Consider the following 17,797-nt stretch of genomic DNA (forward strand, 5'->3'; position numbering starts at 1 on the left):
GCCACTGACGTTTTAGATGTTTTTCAATTGTCTGTAGTTTGCCATCATCTAATAAATGTGACCACTACAGGTTATTTGATGGTGGATGGTGTTTTGGTGGTAGAGTTCTGTGTTATGATACCAGTAATAAGAGCATATGGTCAATAAGTAATTCCCATTAAATATTTATAGTCTGATTATAAAAGCAACTATATTTATTGTAAAAAAATGTGAAAACACAGGGAAATGTAAGAAAAAATATTCATGATCCTACTGGAACACCATAAGTGCTCAAGGAGTCCGTTAGCTCACCATTAATAATACCATTAATATATATATATATATATATATATATATATACACTTTAATGTACAGTCACATCACACAGAGTAATAAGTGAGATGTAGAAATATTTTGGTAATTCTATTATGTGGACCATTTTGGATACTTCTACTATTATGTTATGGACACAGCCTCCTATCAGCACCAAATTCTTCGTAATAGTTTTTAAGGGTCTGAGGGTAAAGCTTTATGAGGACATAGCACAGTGTCAGTTTTTCACTATTACAAATACTGCTTTATTGAGCATCATTGTCCCCGTCTATTGGGTTTTGAGGATGGAATGAGATGATACACTTAAAGTGCTTCGTAAAATAGTGATAGATATTCCAAAGGAGTTCCTTTCCATCTCTCTTTCTTCCTGTCCTTAATCTCTTTCTTCAGGTGAAAAATAGGATCCTAGAATTGTACTTATTTGGTTTTACATTTTTTAATCATTTTTACATGAGACACTAAGTTACTCTTCAGAGTCTGTAGCAAGTTTTCCATTCACACTGAGTACAACAATTCATGATTGGTTTGCGATGCTTCATATTCTCTGTTCCAATCTAGCCCATGTTAACATATCAGAGGGTGGGGAAAGGGGCGTGCGCTGGAGTCAGTTATCTCTGAGGAGGAAGGCAGGGAGCAGGTTGCCCTGACAAGTCCTTGCTGGCCTTTAGCTGTACCCAGCTGAAACCAACACAGGATGAGCCCAGCGGGTTTTCCAACCAATCCAGGCAGAATGGCAATCCATTAGAAGTTCCCTCCACCCTAGAGGCCTAGGATTGGATTTATCCTGGGAGGTGAGACACAAACACTTTCCTGACCACCAAACCCATTTCATTCCACCATATTTAATAAGTGCATGATATTGGGCCCTTGCTCCGAATGGTAATTTACCTCCACCTTGTAACTGAAACCAAACACAGGTCTGTTTGGTTGGAGTCTTGCACCCAGTCTGGCTCCTGCTAATCCTCTATCCCTTGGGAAATGCAGTGTTTTCAACTGGGTGCCCCCTGGTGAAGCCGACTATGGTCAGTCCATCTCATCTCCTGAGACCTCTTTGCTCTTCTGCCTACGTGAGCTAACGGACTCCTTGAGCACTTATGGTGTTCCAGATCAAGGCTGAATCCTCCATTCCCCCTTGGAATTGCTGACCAGGCCTCTTCTGGAAGCACTGACCCCCTGTGACTGATCTGACTTTCTCCTTCCAACCCACCCTTCCCAGAAGCCTCCCCTCTTTGTGGCGTTGGTCCATGCCACCGGTCCATGCCGCCCAGCTCTTAGCCTGTTCACAGAGTGACACGCTGTGATATGCTTCTGTTATTTCATGGCCACAAGGAGAAAGAGCAGCTGGCAGGAAACCTGTGAAGCAGCCTGGGCTCCTGTGGGAATCACAGAGTTAAGCATTCCCACCCCTCGGAGCCACCTTTCACATTTGATTGATTTTTTTCGATTGGTTGTTTGCCTGACCTGATCAGAGAGTTTGGGCAGGAGTTTCTGTTGACACTTTATTTCATTTTGGGTAAAGTTTAAACATGACTTATCACAACCCTGACACATCTGGAAGGCCATATTTTGCCCCCCCCACCCCCTGTTGTGCACCTCTTCCAGTTTTGAGACTGCAGATTAGAGAGGCCTCTTTTTTTTTTTTTTTTTTTTTTTTTTTTTTTTAAATTCACAGGCAATGAATTTGCTTTGGGTCCTTTTGGGGAAAAGTGTTAGACGTTCTAGGTGATGGTCAATATTAGATTGTCCTTACCATTCTCTCTGCCTTAATGTTTATTTTGCTTCCCGTAGAGGAGAGCCATCCCCATCTTACAGAAACACCTCTTCCAAGTCCTCGGACCCAGATCTCTTTGTTCCTCTTTTCTGTAGAGTGGCTCGGCTCTGGAACTGAAGTTGTGAGTCTGTTTAGATCTGCTGAAGGTTCTCAGAGGTCCTGTGGCTCAGCTTTCTGCAGTGTCCCTGTAGGGGAACCGCAGGGCTCTACCTGGCTGGCACAGTCTACTGCGGGGCTGCACTCTCACCGTTACCATGCCTTCCGTCGGAGTGGGGAAATTACTTCCGACTTCTCTTCTCTTCATATTTGCTCAATATATTACCCAAAGCAAAAATACGACATCATTATTTTCACACCAAGGTCCAGCTGGGCGTGAACCCCACCCTGCCCGGCCTCAGGCACACTCTGGACCCAGGAGACATAAAGTTTGGTAAATCCCAGGAATTGCCTTTAAGGTGTTCAGAGTCTAAATATCTAAAACAAAGATATTTCAAACAGGCTCCCTATTGACAAAGACTTGTAGAAGGCAAGTGGTGACTGTCACCCATAGCTTCATTTCTGTTGTGCTAAAGGTAATCACAATGACCTGTGATGTTTACTGAATGCTCTCCTGTGCTGGTATCATTTGAAGTGCTTGATCTGACGACTTAAACCTCTTTTTTTTTAATTTAATTTTTTCATCAACAAGGACGCTGTGGGTAGGTAGGTACTCTTACTAAGATTTTCAGTTCACAGAGAGCAAAACAGGAACAACGAGTCAAGGGCAGATAATCAGGAAAAAGGGGAGCTAGGGTTCTAATTCAAGCATCTGTCCCGGGTCTGCAGCCTTGACTAGCATCCCGTACAATCTCTTGAAAATCATGAAGATAAAAGATAGAAAGAGTGAGGTCCCACGAAAGAGAAAGTGCAGTGTCCTTTCTAAATGATTCATCCCCAGCGTGGGCCTCTCCTGGACATGTTTCCGGGAACGAGGGAGGAGGAATAAGTGGTTTTATCTGCAGACTGCCACCTGTAATTTACAGGGGGAGGGTTCACACTCAACTGGACCACGGTGTTAAATGCTTTTGCTTTTAGCAGGTGTTTTATGCTTTTGCTTTTAGCAGGTGACAATAAAAAATCAATGGATTATAATTACAGGACCTCGAAGTTTTAGTGTTGCTCCAGACTGTAATGAAAATTCATTTACGTTATGACACCACGGATTAGTAATTTATCTCTCCCCAAATGGCAGGGTGGTTTATGATGTTGCTGGCTTGTTACCTCGTACAGAAGGCACAGATAATGTGCCAGGTTGCCCCGTGAGTAATAGCCTGGTTTTATTATGCAGGATAAATCAATCGCGTGGACGTGTTGTGTTGGCGGAATGAGGTTAGACCGGCAAGCACGGAGCTTGGGAAACAGCTGTTGGTCAACGGCCTCCCAGCGCTGATCCAAGACCCTCCAAGGGTTGAATTTGGAGTGAATCCTCAGCGGTCTGCCTGCGGTGGGTGGGAAAAATCTGGGTTTTGGTTTGGAATTATCTTTCGAAACTCAAGAGTTCTAAAATACATTGAAACTACAGAGAGCTTTGGCAGATGAGTAGATCAGCAACTATATAAATGAGACAGGGTAAAAATGAAAACACATTAAACAATGAATGGAAGAAAAAACAAAACCTGGAAGTCCTTGTCCTTCCTGGTGCAGGGATTGGGGTGCACAGAAGGGGGGTGGATTACAGAGTTTCATAATGGCTGGTGGCCTCCCGCGGGAAGCCCTGGGCTCTCGGTGGCAGGCGCTGGTTGGGTGCAGGGAGTTGCTCTGGCACTGTGCGTCTCCCTACCTCTCCAGCTCCTTGATGTCGCAAGAGCCTTCCTTCATTGCTTGAGCTGGGGTCACGGCCGGGGAAGGAGGTGCAGCTTTGCTGCCCTTTGCACCTTGACTGCTCTCCAGATGAGTTAGAAATGTCCTCGGACTCTCCCGTAGACAGTTGCCAATAAGGACAAGTTAAACACCATCAGGAACTTCTCCTGCCTTGGGCGAGCCCTCCTGACTCAACATCCAATGGAGCCATTCCATTTGCCTCCCTCTGTGTGTACTGTGAATGAGAATATGTCATACTAGCCATCAAAATAACCATAAGGGGCTGGAAGAGCAGAAGGAGAGTCAGAGACAGCCCAGGATGTCCAAGAATCAAATCACCTATTTCAGAACCAATCATGTCTTGCCTTTTGGAATGTAGTCATCATCCCTAAGGAGATTCTAGAGGAGGGATCTTTGAAGACTTTCTGCTCTGGCCTAATGCATTTTATGTCACTACTTTGTCTTTTCCATGAAGAGACTTAAGACTTACCAAAAAAATCAAAGTTTTGAGTCCTCATCTTTCAGAAGTTAGGAATGTGTTGACATCTAAGTAGAAAGGGATAGGTGAGACATAAGTAAGTATTTCCTAACAGGAGTGGCAATGGTGTATCAGTCAGTGTTGGCTGGGTTATGATGTGTTAACAAACAGCCCCAAATATTTTTTAACCTTTTAGCGTAAAATAAATACACAGATACCCCACAAAATAAATATATACCATATTATTAGAATGTCAACATCCTTGTAAGCAGCACTTGGATCAGGAAAGAGAGCTTTCCTGGTAGGTACTCCAGAAATCTCGTCATGTGCTCTGTCTCTTACTTCCTTCCACCAAAGCTATCTACCTTCCTCACTTTTATACTACTAATCCCCAAATTTTAATCGGTTGAAACAATGGGAGTGTATTTCTTACACACAATATGTATGTATCACTAGAAACTGAGTGGAGTTCCTCCCTTGTCAGTGTCATATTTATTCTGGGACCCAGGCCGGCAGAACATTGCCGGTGAACGTGGCAGAGGGAAATGCATTCATCCTGGTGAGATACCCTTTTCTTTTGTTTACATCTTGTTGGTCAAATGGCGGCACCAAATAACAGAGTCCAATAAATGTAATCCCAGGATGTGCCCAGAAGGGGGAGCTGAGGAGGGAGCAGGACTTCTTGGCAAGTAGGATGGAGGACTTACCACAGCTCTGGAGTTGAACTCTGGGTTCACACATTGGTTCTACCAGTGGCTAGCTGTGGTCTTGGGACGACAATGCTCAGTCATCTCATTTCTAAAACTACAAAAGGGGAATGAACATGGTTCTTGGGAGAAATAAGTGAATGAATGCTTGAAAGCCTTAGGGCAGTGCCTGGTGACTGTAATATTTACTGGAAGCTCATTATGAAGGCTGTTTAAACATTCCTTGCTCAGGTAAGAAGTTCAAGATTGAAAGAGATACCCTGCCACTTGCTAAGTTGAGGTGGGGGACAGGGCCAGAGGACCTCTGTGGCCTGAGCTTCTCTAACACCATGTGTAAATGTGAAGTAACAGAGCCACGGACCATCTTCCCAAGAGTCTTTGTGTTGTTCACTCCATGGCCCATTAGTTTGAGGGAGGGAAGGAAAGAAAAAACGTCCCCATTGCTAGATACACTTTGGGTTTCTGCTTTGTTGTTATTGCTTCAGGATGTTGATCTTTCCCCCTTTTTTGGATGACAAGAAAGTGATTCATGTTCAAGGGGAGGGATTCCATCCCCTGTCTCACTGACATCGAAACTGTCAAAAAGCCCATCCCTGTAAACACTAACCTGGCAAATGAGACCAAGGCTCCATATGGAAAATCAAAGTAAGGGATCTGGCAGGGAGTTGCAAAGATGGTTTGAATCAGAGGCAGAGACAGCCCATGGATATCGGGGTGGGGGCCTGGGGCTGTCTGCACCACCGTGCCAAGATGGCTGGGAACGTGGGCCAGTGAGTTTCCATTCTGGGTGGAAGGCAGGGCCCGTCTGTGGTGCAAGCCAGATCATGGCAGGTCTCTGGTTTACATTCGACTCATCGGAGGGTCCTCCGAGCTAATTGGGAAGGAGCCGGGCTGTGTTTTCTTTCCTGCTTAATAACAAGGGGGAATTGCTTACAGCTCTGGACTTTATTAGGGGAGAATTTGACATTGTTTTGTTGGACAGAGACTCCGTCCAGGGAGCTAATCTCTCACACCTGTTTGGCTTTGTTAAGGAGCCAGGGGGCCTGGTCTGCTTGCTATTGGTTCCTACAGAGACTGATACAAGGGGAAGACAGGAAGGGACCCGAGAAAGGACATGGGTTTCTCCTCTCACTCCTAACTCTGAGAATCTAGTGCACAAGGTGATGCAATAACAGCCACAGAGTCGATGAGTACAATATCTGCACATGGACTAGATCTTTCCAGAAGCACCGACACCCTCAATACTTGTTCAACATCTATCTTTGCAGGGCACTGTCCCATGCTAGCTCTAAGTGAGGTAGGCAGAGCTCCTGCCATTTGGGAATTTGTATGTTCATGTTCCCAAGAAAATACTGGAACATCTTTCATGATTCTAGAAGCTGGGACTCTGAAAAACAGGGGTTCCTCGAGGAACTACTTCTGGTCTCTTGCCTAGCCTCTTTCTTATGCTGGAGCAAATGCCAACACTTTAGGCTATTTCACAAGCCTGGGAACCTGGTCCTTTATTCTTTGGGGGAAATGTTACCATAGTTAGCGCTCCTCAAATAATGTCCCTAGAACCCAGATAGAGTACAAGGTGGGTATCATGTACCTGGGGGAGAATGGACAGTCCCTCATTTTGTAGGACGAGCATGGGAAAACCCAGGGCCTTGGGCGACAGCCCCACACACTCTCTTTTCTTGTTAAATGGACTCTGGCAAAGGCCAAGTTCATTGATGCTTGAGCAAGAAACCCGGCTCGTAACCAAGGGTTTCATAAAATCTCTACTGGCTAGAAGAGGGAGCTGTCTTGCCAGCGATCAATACCTCTATCTCTGGATTGCAGGAGGAGGGCTTGTATCCCAGCTAGGGCCAGTTATGTAACTAGTGAGACCCACTGCAAAAGGCAAATACCGGGTCCTGGCCAGGAGCCTGCACATCACAGAACAGTCCACAGGGGGACTGGTGACCCCTAAGATTGGAACCTTCCTTCCAGGTTGTGCTCAGAGGCTGGGCTCCGGTAGAAGGATGGCTGCCTTCCCCACCCCACTGCTGAGTATGCTTCTGGCCCGGCCTCGGTGTACCTGTGCCCAGGCCACCGCTGGGTGCTGGGAGTGATGACAGAACACAGGCCTTTCCTCCTCATTAGGACCAGGATGCTGCCCTAGGTGGAGGACAGCAGTGGTCAGAGGAGAGTGGGGAAGGAGAGGACAGGCAGTCGAGGGTGGGCGTTGGCAGCAGGTGGCTGGGAACTCTCCCTTGGAAGGCAAGGAGGTGGTGGGAGGCAGGGCCAGTCCTAAGCAGAGGCCCTGAGCCCTCTCACATACTCCACCTGACTTTTACAAGACACGGATTCAAAGATAACATGTTGAAGAATTTAAAAATGCACCACTAAGAATAAACCCCCAAGCACAGAAGATTAGTGCCCTCCTGGGTGATTGCACTAGTTGGTACTTCAGGAAGCCAGTCAGCCTCAGCTTCATCACCCACAGAGCTTGAGGATGGATGTTGCCTGACTTCTTTACCTATCGGCTTGTCTATGGAGGCGAGAACAGCAGCCAAGGGATCTGGGGAGGCAGTGGATGTGGCCCCCACTCGGGGTGCAGAAAGCACTGCCTCCCTCCACTGGGGGTTGCATCCAGGGTCTTGAGGATGTTACGCAAGTGCTCGACCACTTAGCTACACCCCAGCCCTTCCTGCCCCTTAAAGAAGAAGCACTCTGAGCATCTTCGTGACTCAGATCCACTTGCTCCCTTTCCTGTGGTTGGAGACATGCTTCCAACTCCATTTTTTCTGCCCAGTTCTGCTAAGGAGTCTCTACTCTTTCCTTTTGCTCTTTGGTGGTCAGAGGCAGGAGATTCCAAGACATCTATCCAGGAGCAGACTCACAGTAGAGCATGTAGACTCCTCTGCCCCCAACACACACATACAGGTGTGCAAACACACCCATGCAGACGCACTCACAAGACATACACACGAACACACAATACAAACACACACTAATTGAGTTCAAACACACTAATTGAGTTTTTCCTTAAAGGGCTTCAAGGAGACCGGGGGGAGTGGGGGTGTTGGTATTTGGTTGTTCTTAAATGTCTCCATGAGCATTAGCCAGCAGCAACCAGCCCTGCCCTCCTGCTACTACAACCTTTCAACCACAGAAACTTTTCTTTTGCGCTGAATTGTGTTTTGCTGTTTCATATAGAATTTTGTTTGAAAAAATAGAAAGGGTTCTGCTATTTCAAAAACAGCAACAAGAATAAGGTTGAGAGTCAGCTCTGTCATCAGTGGAGCTGGGGACCTCAACGTGGTTACAGTTACCCATCTACTGAGTTCAATTCCTGTGGTGAGGAGGCTCCTGCTCTGGGTACGGAGGCTGCCGGTGGGCAATGGACAGACTAAATTTGGACTCCACAGTCAAGGTCCCTCATGCAAAGAGATCCAGCTGGCTAGCTTGTTTGGGTTAACAACATGGTTTGCAGATTCCCTTCTTTTGCCCCTGAACAGACTCCTTGCCTAAACTGAAGTCTAAGGATGGAACGTTCCAGAAAAGTTGCTCCCAAAGAAGAACTTTGACCTTGCCTTGAGAAACACTGAGCTAAACATCATCAGAACTGCATTCCGTTCTGTTCTTAGCCACCTTCAATTGTGTGGCTTTGGGCAAACTCCCAAACTCTTCCGAGCCCTCATACGCCATCCACAAGGTGGGAAGGCTCTCTGCCTTATCCTTTTTATGCGTCCTTGATGAGGCTTACATGATATCACTTGTGCTTTCCTTTTGAAAGCTAGGAAACACCATCCAGATGTGTGAACAACTGGGTGAGCGCTCGCCTCCTTTGTTCGTCCTTGGGTGAGTCTTGTTCTAGCTGCTGGATGGAATATCAGGACAGGTAGGAGGAACATTTGTGTTGCACTATTTTTCTACTAATAGCTCTCTGATTTTGCAGTCTGCTTCCATTAGGCCAAAGTCAAGCAAGGGACTGAATACACACACACACACACACACACACATACAGATCCTCTGGCTCATAAAACTTACCCCCTTTTCTTATATACAGCTATGTAAATGTTTAATCACCAGGTCTCTGAAAAAAATTCATGTTTATACATACATTACAAATTTTATTGTCATAAAGTATGTACAGCATACGACTTGCAAATAGTTATAAAATAAGCAACACTTTATTGTTTATTCCCGGATAGCTAATGATTCTCACAAAATCATTTTGCTGATTCTTATTTTGCAGTAGAAAAAAAGTATAGTTCCAATGTGAAAGCTGATATTTTCATTTTTGTTAGGAAATAAAGAAAATGAAGATGTTGAAACTTCACTCCTTAGCCAATGAAATTGCCTAATTTCTCCTCTCAATCAGGGCATAACCTGTTTTATGTTTATTAACTGGTTTTTCTTTATTGTGCTACTCACATTATAAAAACCCTAGATATGAAATACTGGTGCTTAATCTGCAGGGCTATTTTATTCATCCCAAGTGTAGATGATTATAAAACCATAAATCAAACCATGATGTGCCACATAGCTTTTCTCTGGTTTCAAGGTGTTCCCAGCAATGCACGTTTTAAGCTAAAATGTGACAACCTTGAACTCAGAGTGGGAAAGAGATATAAAGTAGCTACCATTGCAAGGTATAGAAGCTCTATAGATGTAGATAACCTCAAGAGCATAATAGTAAAACACTACAAAGTCAAGACAGTGGTGAGCTTATTATCTTTTCTTCAACATAATTTATTTAATTGCAAGTTTGCAGACTTTAACTTTTGATAGTGGCTGTGTTTTAACAATTGGCTTGCAAACCTCTGGTAAATTTCCCAGCCAGCTCCTGTGAGTGGGTAGAGCCTTCTCCAGCACACCCCTGCCTGTCCTAAACTCTTCCTTAGGATCTGGACTGTTTCAACATTCAATGAGAGTTTTCAAGTATTTATATGTGCTAGATGCTAAGGATTCAGTGGGCTCATCCCTGCCTCATAGAGCTTACAGCCTTCTCAAACAACACATAAGGTACGCAGTGACTTGGTGGCTTTCTAGTATTTTCTATTTGTGGGGTGGCAGAAGTCCTGTTGGGCAATAAAGTGCACATGTGTCCTGTTCTGGTTTCCCAGCCACCTTCGAGGCCTGGCTCCTGGTTTCCTGAGTGAGAGTTCTCCCCTTCATGAAGAGCTTTGGCTTAGGACCATAGGCTGAAGATGACACAAGGTGTCGTCATGAAGTTTGCTTTTGAAGTCTGAGTGTGTTAATGGACATGGCACCTGCTTCATGTAGGAGAGCTGTTCCCAGACACCTTCCACGTTGTGGAGGTTCCAGTAACCTCCTCTTCTTTACCATCAGAACTTACTCTGAGACTTACATGGGCACATGCCAATTCTCAATCCCAGGCAAAAAACAAAAAACAAAAAAAAAAAAAAACAAAAACCAAAAAACAAACAAACAAAAAACCAAAAAAAAAAACCAAAACAAAACAAAAAAACCAAAACAACAACAACAAGAAAAACGAACAAAAAACACAGAGAGAGAATACAAATAAAATTTAGACGTGCTCTTCTTTGTAAATAAATAGAGTTCATATGGAGAGAGCTTCCTCATTTTGTAGGTTCCCACCACATCCAAGCCATGATTTCACCTCTGCTTAAGTCCCAAGTGCCAGCACTCTGAGATGATGGATCATTTTATCTAGAAGTGGATGCATGTGTGTGCAGGGGCGCAAACTGGGCACACGGGCACCCATGCGCAAAGAGAAGTCTCTCTACACGTGGTCGCAGAGATTGCTCATCAGAAGGGCTAAGCAATAGGTTCCCTGTCATCGTGTGTAATATCTCCTGAAATGACTTGGAAAACTTTAATTACATTTCTGCCTTATTTTCAACTCCTGTTATCTTTTGAACTCCGGGAGGATGGGGGGAGGGGTCACCTGAAGCCCGAGCTTTTTCTAAAGAGCCTTTGTCTTTCTGCCCAGGTATTAAGTTGGTGGCGCAACAATCATAGGTACATTTGGTTCACTTTTCTCCACCCCCCCGCCTCCCCCAGCGCCATCCTGGGTCTGAATGTGAGCCTGTGTTCTCCTGGTCCACCATCCTGCACGGGGGACCCAGAAAGAATGGGCCACAGGAATGCTCACAGAACAGAGCCAAATTGTTCAAGCTGCGTGAAGAAGAAAGGAAAAGCGGGCGGGGGGCGGGGAGGGAGAAGAAGAAAAGCTTCCCTTGTTGGGTCAATTTCTCCGGAGATATTTGGAGGATAACAGAGTAATTTTTTAGGAGGGGGAGCACAAAACGCCAGAGTCGAGCCTTATCCACACAGTGGCCCATACAGAAAGGTGACATTTGAGAGAACAATTGCTAGGTTGTTTGGCCTCATTTGTGGCTATGAATGAGGCTTAAGAAAAGGTGTCTTTGGATTGCTACTAATAGTCATCTTCATCATTCCGACTCTCTCTCTCTCTCTTTCTCGGTTCCCTTATGAAATAAGGGCACCCAGGTAATAAACAAAGCACTATAAAAGATCCGATTGAGGTGTTCCGCGCGCTCATTCAATGTCGGAGCAGACATTCCGCGCTCCACGGCTGCCGCTTTCGGCCTCGAAAGCTGCTTCAAGACTGAGGGACTAGTGGTGGGATTAGACTAGACCCCCTCCTCCCTTTCTGCGACCTTGCTGAATTGAAAAGGATCCCACCTCTGTTCAGCCAAACCATCCCCGACAGCGAAGGGACAGAGGCAAGGAGGGCAGGATAGAGACCCTTGGATTTGTTCACGTGGATTGTGGATCTTTACCTGACTTTCTGGGTCAAGCCTCATGCCAGATCCAGGTGAGTAGCGGCCTGGGTTCAGAGGCTGCCTGTCAGCTCAGAGGCTGACTTTCCTCCGCTCTGACAGGGGATTCTTTGGTGATCCTCACTTCTCTTCTTGGCTCAGGCACTGGAGGCTCCGTGCAATCTCCCAGCAGAGAACCTTCCAATCAGCTGCCTGACGCTCCAGAGAGGCAGGCGGATCTCTGCAAAGGATCTGTGTTAATGCATAGGAATTGGGGGAACAGGGGAGGGCTGGGGGCTCATTTGAGATTGGAGAATGGAGGGAAGTCTGAATAATTCTTCTCCCAAAAGGCAACTTTCTTGCCACGAGTGTTCTTGTTCCTGGCCAGACCTGGGAAGGGTGCTTACACCCTCCTCTGTAATTCTTCTTCGCTTTCAGTCTGCATGATTCCCCAGAAGCAAACAAGGCAGCTATTGGAGAGTGCGAAGTGCCCTGACTGGTTGCAAAGACAGGAAAGGCAAGCGAGGAAGCAGCAGGCACCTGCTGTGGATCTGGTTTCCTACCCTGGGTTGGCAGCCAGGGCCCTTATCTGGAGAGTTCATCCATGTGCAGGGGACTGATGCACTGGGCTGCCATAGGCTGGCCTCTGAAGATGAAAAGGGGGACCCTAGGGTTTGGGGCTCTTCATCAGAGCCTGGCTATTCTCTGCTCTGCTGTTCTCCTTCTCCTGCATCACATCCACCGCTCCTGGAAATATAATCTAGGAACAGGCCTGGATGAAATAACCCTCATTTGCAGAGAGGACTTGAGGGTTTCAGTGGGATTGTCCCTGTACTTGTATTAGGAGGGGGATGTCCAGCTGAATGTCATGTACATACTTCAAACTTTGCTCGGGAAAAATTGTCCTAGCAGTTAGGTACTGGCGTCTGTCTTTCCACCAGTGAATAAGACTAGCGAGTTCCTCAATATATACATTCTGCGAGACTAAATTCTCTTACCTTTGCACAATACATTTAGCCTCAGGGATTTTTAGTACTTTCCAAATGACCTGTTTATGAACCTCCGTTTTGTGAGTAGAGAAACAGTCATCAGGGGCTTTGTATATCTTCCAGTTGTTACAAAAAAGCTTTTCTGGGGTTTAACTAAAACCTTGGACTTCCCAGATGTGAAACAGACATGTATATGTGTGTGTGTGTGTGTGTGTGTGTGTATTCATTAGAATATACACAATGGTGTGCACACCTGTGGGTGTATCGCTTGCTCTGTTCAGGTGTGTGTTTGAGGGTAAAATACTAATTCTGGAGAAGATTGAAGCATTGTAATTTGGTGACTTAGACTCAGGTACTGAGTCTTTCAACAGAGACATTTCCAACGCCCAGCGGTGAAAGGTGTCTGAACGCCGGGAAGACGCTGTGCTAATTCGTAGGAACGGGGTTGTGTGTGATACTTCCTCAGTGAACTTCATAGACACACGTGCAAAATTGAACGTATCCAGATCTTCTTAGTAAAGAGAAAAAGATGCTTGAAAGGCTCTCAATTTGTCATCAAATAGGAGATTACCTCTTTATTTGTTCAACTTTGAGGATTTTTTTTCTCTACCTATAAGAAGCACTGATTATTAATTTCTGTAGGAATAGCAGGGCTTTTCGTATGGCTAAGAGAAACCTATCAAATATCTGGTTTTGCCTGCACCAGGAAGATAGTAGGGATTCAGCAATTGCTTGAATATTGAACAGACGATTAGCAGTCCCTGAACTTTCGGCACTGATTTACATAGTGTGTTCCTTTACAGTTATTTACACACATCTGTTCCATGAGTAGCAAATTCAGTTTTTTTCAACTCAACTGATAAATTCTTTTCTTATTGACACATTTAATTTATCGGTGACTTACATTTGGTCAGTCAATTGATTGGTTTGGTATTATGTAAATATTTCAAAACCTTGGTGTCCCTCAACTCTTTGTGTGACCCTCACCCAATCATCATCTGCAGTTGATCAATATACAGTGAGTAGTCTGATTAATATGAGACTATTTCTCTGACATTGAGGTTTGAAATATGCACACAGTATCAGAACCCATGTGCCAAATCCTGGAACAGAATTCAATTTCTTTTCCCTTATCTCACCACTGGAGGCTTAGAATAGCCAGCAGAATTAGTGGTAGCCTTGAGGTCAAAAGATGATTATTTTTGTAAGGTGACAGGGGCAGAAAGCAGATCCTCACCCGAGAGTTTCACAATGAACACTAACCACAAGTCACGAGCTACGGCTGTGTCCTAGTGAGCTGTTTGCCCAAACAATGCTGGATGAAGCAGTTGCCCAGGATGACTGACCTCGAACATCTCCCTTTTATAGACTTAGTGGGGTATAGGGACCCCATTCTCAGCCACACACACCATTCATTTCTTCTTTCTCTGCTTATTAGCCTTGTGGGTAAGGGTGGTATTAACCACTGGCCCAGCAACCTTCGAGAGAGAACAACATGGCAAAATTCAGAACACACAGTCTTGTGTTTGGGGCTTTAAGAGACTCAGGCGCATTGGTGCTCGGGAGGATTTGAGAGCAGATTGGCTTATAGCCATCACTGTTGGCTAATAATTGCACTAATCTTTTTGAGGGAGGTTTTGTGTGTGCATGTTCCCCCTTCCCTCAATCCCTATGTCAGAGAACAATCGGGCATTGTGTTTCTGCACTATTCCCTGAGATAGGTCAGGGATGGTGACCGGGAGGATAGGGTCTTTGGTGGAGGAGCCAGCAGCCCCAACCCATCCTTTAGGAACCCGAGACCTCAGCATTACAGCATCGTCCAAAAGACAGGAAAAGCCACACTAGCTGGGCCATTTGAAGAGCAGCTTCCTGGGTTATCAGAGGCAGTGACTTTGGGGGACCTCAGAAGCAGGTGTGATGCGTGCTGGAAGAGAATGGAGTGTGTGCGTGAGAGCGTGCACACCTGTACCCGTGAGCTCTGCATTCTGTGCGTTTTCCTCGTATCTACAATCCACCCAGGGAAACCTTTCTGCTTTTGGTAAAGGAAGGATGCGAAACTAATGTCTGGGTTAGAAATGCCCCATGGAGATGTCCCTGCAGAGTAAGCCACAGCCACGTGTGTGTGTGTGAAAACATATTTCCCTTTAATATTGAAGTCAAGTTGTCAGCTGTGCTCTAAGGAGTTAACATTATCTGTGAGGTTACTCTATGATGAGGGTACACTTGTATCCATAGGTTCATCATCTGATCATTCAGTGAACCCTGGATCAAAAACATTTTAAAAAATAATTGCATCTGAAATGGACAAGGGCAGACTTCTTTCTTGTCATTTTTCCTTAAACAATAAAGTTAGAACAGCTATTTACATAGCCTTTGCATTATAGGAGGTCTTATAAGTAAACTAGAGATGATTTAAAATATGGGGGAGGAGGCCCTGAGTAGCTTATATGCAACTCCGATGCCATTTTATATAAGGGACTTGAGTGTCTGAGATTTTAGTATTTACTGTGGGTCCTGGAACCAATCTCCCTCAGACACTGAGAGACACCTGTTCCCTCTGATGCACAAAGTGTTACTTGTTTATTTGGCAGTGCTGGGGATTAAAGTCAGGATCTCATGTACCAAGTGCTATTTAGATGTTAATGAGAACGTACCGGACAATTTAGAAAGTAAACGATCGTAAATACTTACGCCCCGGTTATACCAAGAAGCTCAGGGTCCTAAGCTCTCAGGGCAGGTCAGCTGCACAGTAGGTCTGTCATAGTTATTGGTGCTAATTTCTATGCCTCCCCTGGGGCACACGATCGTTTTAAACACCCCGAGCCTACCACTTCTTTTTAGTGAATTTCCATGGGCTGGTTGCTCAAATGTTAGTCATTGAAACAGCCGGGTGGATGCCAACACCGGGGTAGTGCACAGTGTTGCCATTCCCCTCCGCCTCTCTGCCGCAGGTTTCCCTTGTGCCCCGAGTTCTAGGTCTTTTTCTATCTGCTCCCTGCTAAGTGTCTGCTGGGTTCAGCAGTGAGGAGGCTGGTGTGGACGGAGCACACTAGTAGTATAATTTGGCAGGAGCTTGCACGCTGGCATGGAGACTCGGGAGTGGGGTGAGGATATTTCTGTGGGTGTGGGTGGAGAAACACCGAGGGTGGGCAATCAGGCCCCGGGTGACTGAAGCCCTTGGGGAACTGCTGATCTGAGTTAGACTGGAGATCCTGGCAAAGACCTGGTTTCTCTCTCTCTCAGACCCCAGGGCTCCTCCAGCCTGCATTTTCCAACTCCTCATGAACATTTCCAAATTTGAAAAAAATAAAATAAAAATACGTGTGGAAAAATACAGTAGAGGCGACAGCACCTTCCCAGTTTCCGACAGTTCTGTTTTGACTTCACCATCAGCCAAACTGGAGCCCTGAGTAGCTGGCTTCATCTGTCACCTTGAGTTATTAACTGTTTCCCTGCCTGTCTCGGTGGGTGTCCTCCTGGCTCCAGGCCCTCTGCTGGCTCGGTGACCTATTAACCCTGTGTCCTTCTCTGGGTCTTAGGGCTTCGTCTGAAGGCCCCGTTTCCCTCCGGGAGACAAATCTGAGCTTACTTCACAGTCACCTCCCAGGCTGGCTTTTGCCAAGGAGTGGCTGAGGCCGAGGGTGGCGGGTAGGGGCAGGAAGGCCGACTCCCTCGCCAGTTCTCGCAGGGTGCAGGGTGTCCTTTAGAAGTCCAACAGTGTAGTCTGTTTCTCTTGGTTAAGGGCCAAAAAGCAAAGGGAGGTTCATTCTAGAAACGTGATGAGATAGAAGACAGTATCGAGAAGCAGAAGGAGCGCTAATCCCAGTATATATGACACCAGCAAAGTTAGTCTTTGTGGCATGGAGTCACCCCCTTTTGGGAATTTGATCTCTCCTTTTCCCATCATCCCTCAGGTACCATGCACCTGAACTTTGTGTTTGGGTGTCTGGGTCTTCTTGGGCAACCCCACATATTCAGAATCCTCTTTCCCCTCAAACCCACACATTCCGGATACCATTCTCCTTGGAACCTGGTGCTTTTAGATCATCCAACTTATTCATATGAGTAAATAATCCAAGTTAATGTATTCTCTGGGGGAGGCACTGCATCCATGTGTTACCCAAGAAGAGTGCCTTTCTAAACGAGGTATCTTTTAGAAACAAACTTATCTGGGATTAAATTTTTTTGTCTTATATCTGTTACATGCAGATTGTCATGTTGAAAGAGGTATATATTTGCATGGTTTGTTGTACAAAAATATAAAAGTACGCTGAGCAAAAATTTCTCCTCCAGCAATTTAATCTGTCTGGAGGCAATGGAAATGACTAGGTTATTTCTCTTCTTCCGGAGACATTTGATGCATGTTTCAGCAATCAGATAGTCTCAACCTCTTTCTAATTTTTAGTGTATTTATTTTAAAATACAGTAGTTTTACATTTGAAGAAAATTTGCCAAGATAGTACAGAGTCCCTATAAACCCCATCAACCAGATTTTCCTTATGTTAGCATCTTACATTTTTAGGGTAATTTGTCACATTTAGGGAACCAATTAATGTTAGTTGTTTCATTACAACAAACACCTATAATGACAATTGATCATATGTTACAACTAGTCGAATTTCACAGTTTTGTAGATTTCGCTAGTTTTACCCTTCTGTCCCTTCTCTGTCCTAGGATTCCGCCCAGCTAAAGTATGTTGTCACGTATCCTTAGCTGCTTCTCTGCAATGGTTTCTCTGACTTTGATGACCTGGGTAACTGAGGAGAGCTGGTCAAGTATTTTGTACCAGGTTCCCCAATTTGAGTCTGACCAACTTTCTTCTCGTGTCTAGACAGGGGTTATGAGTTCTTGAGAGGGTGACCTCAGAGATGAAGTGCTCGTCTCATTATGACATCAAGATAACATGACTTGTCACTCATGGTGCGGACTGTGAGCACCTGACCCAGGCATGTTCTTCAGGC

The sequence above is a fragment of the Sciurus carolinensis genome, chromosome 3 (genome assembly GCF_902686445.1).
Source record: "Sciurus carolinensis chromosome 3, mSciCar1.2, whole genome shotgun sequence".
In the NCBI taxonomy this organism is placed as follows: domain Eukaryota; kingdom Metazoa; phylum Chordata; class Mammalia; order Rodentia; family Sciuridae; genus Sciurus; species Sciurus carolinensis.